Genomic DNA, 5,372 nt, shown 5'->3' with positions numbered 1-5,372 from the left:
GGGTCAAAGGTTTCAGGCCGCAGACCATGCTGCAGTTTGGCGCCCAACGTGGGGCCCCTGCTTGGCTCGGACCCCACGGATGAGGTCGTCGGACCCTTGGTCGCCAGACTACCCCGGGTTGTAGCAGGCTCCGTTCTAGGAGCAGCGCTCCCCGGGGATTTGGAGCTACAACTCCTTCCACCCAGGGAGAGCTCCGAGGACAAAGCCCTGCCTACTCTGGATTTTGTTTATGCCGTCGTCGGATTGGTAAGCCCCTGCCTTGGGGTGTCTTCCCTCCCGCCGTTTTAGCCTTCCCTAGGAGCTAGGCCCTGCTCTGGGGATTGCTCCCAATCCTTTTTCCCTCGGATTGCAGCCCGGGGCAGCGCTACCTTCGCTGTTTCTCCCTGAGGACAATCCCTACCCCTTCCTTTCTTGTTTTCCTCTTCCCATAGGAGCTTTAGTCATGCCCCATCCTGGGGACCACTAACCCTGTAGACATGCCCTGCACTGGGGACCTCTACTAGGGGACAGCTCCTACCTCCCAGCTCCCTTTCACCACTGTTCTGTCCCTGGGGGGTTCATGCCTGCTCTGGGACCAACTCCTTAAACAGACAGTGGCACGGGAGCTGATGGCCTGCGTGTTGTTGTTTTAGTTTGTTTTCTACTCCAGTTAGGCAGCTTGTAACACCTGAATGGTGCTCATTTCTCTTCTTTTTCTCTCTTTTTCTCTTTGTGTTTAACGCGATGGGTGCGCGTCTGAGTACCACTCAAAAGAGAGTATATTACCAAGTTAAGACTTTGTTAATTGGGGGAGGGTTTGATCCCCCTAAAGTTGAGTTGAAAAAGTTAACTAAATGGATTTTTTCACAGTTCCCTAATACTACCCCAGAGGAAGTTAAAGATCCACTTTATTGGAAAGCCGTTTTGGCCAAATTAAATCAAGAGGTCAGCTCTGGGGAGGCAAAACTTTACCCAGCTGCTTATTGGGCTGGTAAAGTTTGGATTTTGCTAACTCCACAGGGGGAACTGAGGAAAAATCCATTGTCGTTGCATTTAAACCCCAGTTCTCCCAGTTCATGTGTCCCTACCCCATCTTCCTCACCCCATGTCCCTCGGTCTGAGCCCTTGAAGAGAGTCCTTAAGGCTAGCACATCGCAGAGGCTCCATCCTCCCTCTGCCTCCCCTCGATCGGCTCGACCTTGCCCTCCTAAAGGAGGACTCCGAGGAGATCCTGGCCAGACTCCTCGGAGCACGCTTTCCTACCCCTCTTCCCAGCCCCCCAAGTCCCCAGTTGTTTTTCCCAAAGTTGAGCGGTTTAATGTCCCTCCTCAAGATGGCTCCTATGGAGCTCAAAATGGAGGCAACCACATGGCCCTTCCCGCCTTTACTCCTTCTCCTTCCCAAAATCCTTTTCATCCCCAGTCCAACCCCTTCCTGCCCCATGATCCATCCCCTTTCTCCCTGCCTCCGCCCTCTGTTCCTCCCTGTGCTCCGCCCCCCGCTAGCTCCTCCTTTGTCCCGCCTCCTTACTCCGTCCCGCCTCCGGACTCCACCTCAGAGGCGGAAAAAGTCCTGCCGCCGCCTCCTGTTCCGCCACACCCAGGACACTGCCCCTTCCAGATGCTAGGCCCCGCCTCTACCTCCCTCCTTTCCGGTTCCCACGCCTCCCCTTCCGGTTCCCACGCTTTGTGTTCCGGGGCGGGGGGTGGATGACCGGAAGCCAGGGCGAGCGCCGGTTTTTGCAGCCGCCCCAGTTACATACCGCCTGAGCGGGGAGGGGAGTTCCCAGGCCCAGTGGGTGCCTATTGCACAGGACCGGATCAAGGAGCTGTGCAAGGCCCAGAGAGAGTATTCCCGGGAGTCTGAGTATTTCCAGGGGCTCCTCTGCTCGGCCCTTGCACCGGGAGATCTGGTCCCAGCTGACCTGAGAACCCTCTTTTCCAGTCTTTTAGGCCCTATGGAATTTAGGGCCTGGGTGGTCGAGTGGGGGAGGGAGGTTGCTGAAGTTCTCCCAGTCCTCTGGGGGAGCCAGGTGACTTCGCACGACGCGGACAGCCAGGTGGTGTCCACCAACCACCTTGTGGGCACCGGGGCATGGGCTGGTGGGGCAGTGCAGGTGAGAGTGCTGTTCCCAGCACAGATCATGAAGTCGCGTAAAGCCGCAGAAAGAGCCTTTTTTAAACTCCCTTCAGTTATCTCACAGCAGGAAGAAGAAGAGGTCCGGCAAGGGCCTCAGGAGCCTTACCTCAGTTTTATCGAAAGGCTATACCATTATGTAGAGGCCCAAGCCCCAGATGAGGGGGAAAGAGAGGCGCTTTTAAGGCAGATGGCGTATCAGACTGCCAATGTGGCGTGCAGGAAGGCCATCAGAACTCTCCCCCAGAGCCCTCGGCCAACGATGGAGCAAATGATGGAGGTCGTGGCTCGAGAGGTTCCCCTACAAGGGCGCGCAAGACCCCAGGGCCAAGCCAAGGAGGAATTCTGTGGCTTTCGCTTCACCTTCCTGCAATGAGGACGATGACTACTATGCGGCGGCGGCGGGTTCTTTGACTCCCTAGTCGGGCCGGAGGAATCCAGTCACGCACCCATGTCATCTGTGCAGAAAGACCGGACACTGGATGCCTGACTGCCCCTTGCGGGAGGAGTTTCTACGTTATAAGAATAAGGAGTGTCCTGCTTTAAAGCAGGAGAATAAACAGCAAAAAAACTAAAAAAAGAGCGCAGCCCCTCCCTGCGCAAGGACACAAATGAGGCGGGTGAAACAACATCCAGCGGGGAGGGAAGGACAGAAGAAATCCCGCCACATGCCTCTACCAGATCTGACATTCACTACCCGGACTTGACTTATTGCACCTGCTGGTTACAGCCACAGCTTGCACTTACTACTATATCTTCTTTTTCTTCGTTTAGGCTGCAGCTGACCAAGACCATCCATCTCACTGACAGTGATTTCCATCTGGTGTCTGCCGACATTCAACATCCCGGCAGCTGGAGAAGACTTGGATGTAGCAGGTGGATCATTGTTGGGGACACTAAACACACACCATTAGACCTTTACGTAGTCCCGGGATTGGTAGCCACTGACCAGGACAGGTTTGCATTAGGGCTGTACTGTGTCCGGCCCCCGCTTTCTCTCCCCAAGGGCCAAGTCATCGCCCAGGCCATCCCAGTGCCGGAGGAGGTGCAGGACTTCCAGTCATCCAAAGGGTCCTCGCCTCCAATGGTAGCCTGGGCTCAGGTCGTGGGGAGGGAAAAGCCCAGGCTGACCTGCCAACTGTCCCTGGGCAAGGACAACAAGATCATGCGGGTATTACTGGACACGGGAGCGGACGTGATGATCATTCCCTCTAGGGATTGGCCGTCACATTGGGATTTGCAAAACGCAGCCGGCCACATTCAGGGTGTAGGGGGTCTAAAATTGGCAAAACAATCCAAGAGCATTGTGCAAATTACGGGGCCGGATGGGCAATTGGCTTCGGTACGCCCATTTGTTTTGGATTACACTGAGCCCCTGTGGGGGAGGGACCTGTTAGCCCAATGGGGAGCCAGAACTGACCTTCCAAAGGCTCCCCAGGTTTTTCGGGCAGTGGCCACTGAGGAGCGCCCTACCTGGAAGCTGGATTGGCGATCTGATGAACCAGTACAGGTAGTGCAGTGGCCGCTCAATAAACAAAAATTGAAGGTGCTCAATGAGCTCGTCCAGGAGCAGCTGCTTAAAGGCAACCTGGTGGAGACCATGTCGCCTTGGAACTCCCCAGTGTTCGTAATCAAAAAACCTAATAAAGACAAGTGGCGGCTCCTGACCGACCTCCGCCAAATTAATGAATAAATAATCGATATGGGTCCGCTCCAACCAGGGATGCCATCCCCAACAGTGCTCCCCCAAAATTGAAATTTGGCAATTATTGACATAAATGATTGTTTCTTCCAAATTCCCTTGCATCCAGATGATGCCCCGCGTTTTGCATTCACGGTTCCCTCCATCAACCGTGAATCCCCGGCCAAGCGCTACCACTGGCGAGTTCTTCCCCAAGGTATGAAGAATTCCCCTGTGATCTGCCAGTGGTATGTCGCTTCGCTGCTGTCTCCCATCCGTACAGCTCTCAGGGATGTCATTCTTTTACACCACTATATAGACGACATCCTCGTATGTGCCCCAACAGATGATCTGCTTGCCCATGCACTTGACCTGACAACCAGTGCGTTGGTTGCTGCAGGGTTCGAGCTCCAAGCAGATAAAATTCAGAGGATGCCACCTTGGAAGTACCTGAGCCTCGAAATTATGAAGCGGACCATTGTGCCGCAAAAATTGGCTATTAGGACTTCAGTCCAGACCCTTGCGGATGTCCATCAGCTGTGTGGGTCTTTAAATTGGGTGAGACCCTGGCTAGGAATACCAACGGAAGGCCTAGCCCCCCTTTTCAATTTATTGAAAGGGGGAGAGGAGCTGAGTTCTCCTAGGGAACTCACCCCAGAGGCTCAGCTGGCCCTGGAGAAAGTACAAAAGACCATTTCGGCCAGGCAGGCCCACCACTACCATCCGGGCCTGCCATTCAAATTTATCATCTTGGGGAAACTGCCACATCTTCATGGCTTGATACACCAATGGGACAAGAGTTTGAAGGACCAGGGCCTCGGCGATCCCCTCTTAATTATAGAGTGGGTGTTCCTCAGCCACCATAGGTCCAAAAGGATGACAAGGCCACAGGAGCTGATAGACGAACTGATCCGAAAAGCAAGATCTCAGATCAGGGAGCTGGCAGGTTGTGATTTTGCATGTATTCACCTTCTGATTCAATTACTTTCGGGCCAACTCAAATTAAAGACCTTCAATGAACTGCTGGAAACCAATGAAATGCTACAATTTGCTCTGGATAGCTACACTGGCTGCGTTGCTGTAGATCGGCCGGCCCACAAACTTTTTAATTTGGAATTCAAATTATCAATAAAAGGGATTCAGAGTAGGAAACCTCTTGATGCTCTGACAGTATTCACTGATGCATCTGGAGCATCCCACAAGTCAGTGATGACTTGGAAGGATCCTCAGACTCAGCGGTGGGAGGCTGATATTGCTGTTGTGGAGGCTTCTCCACAAGTAACTCAGTTGGATGCAGTCGTCCGGGCATTTGAGAGGTTCCATGGTCCCTTTAATTTGGTTACAGATTCTGCATATGTAGCCGGTGTAGTGTCTAGAGCAGAATCCGCAGTTCTCCAGGAGGTCTCAAACCAAAAATTATTTAATTTGCTCTCAAGACTTGTGGAATTGGTCTCCCACCGAGAGCATCCGTTTTTTGTGATGCATGTGAGATCACACACGGATTTGCCGGGGTTCATTGCTGAGGGCAACCGTCGAGCTGATTCTCTGGCCGCGGCTGCTGTCACAGTGGGCCCGC

This window comes from Melospiza georgiana, chromosome 2, assembly GCF_028018845.1.
Source record: "Melospiza georgiana isolate bMelGeo1 chromosome 2, bMelGeo1.pri, whole genome shotgun sequence".
NCBI lineage: Eukaryota > Metazoa > Chordata > Aves > Passeriformes > Passerellidae > Melospiza > Melospiza georgiana.
The sequence above is the reverse complement of the archived record's forward strand: the minus strand, read 5'-3'. Positions refer to the sequence as shown.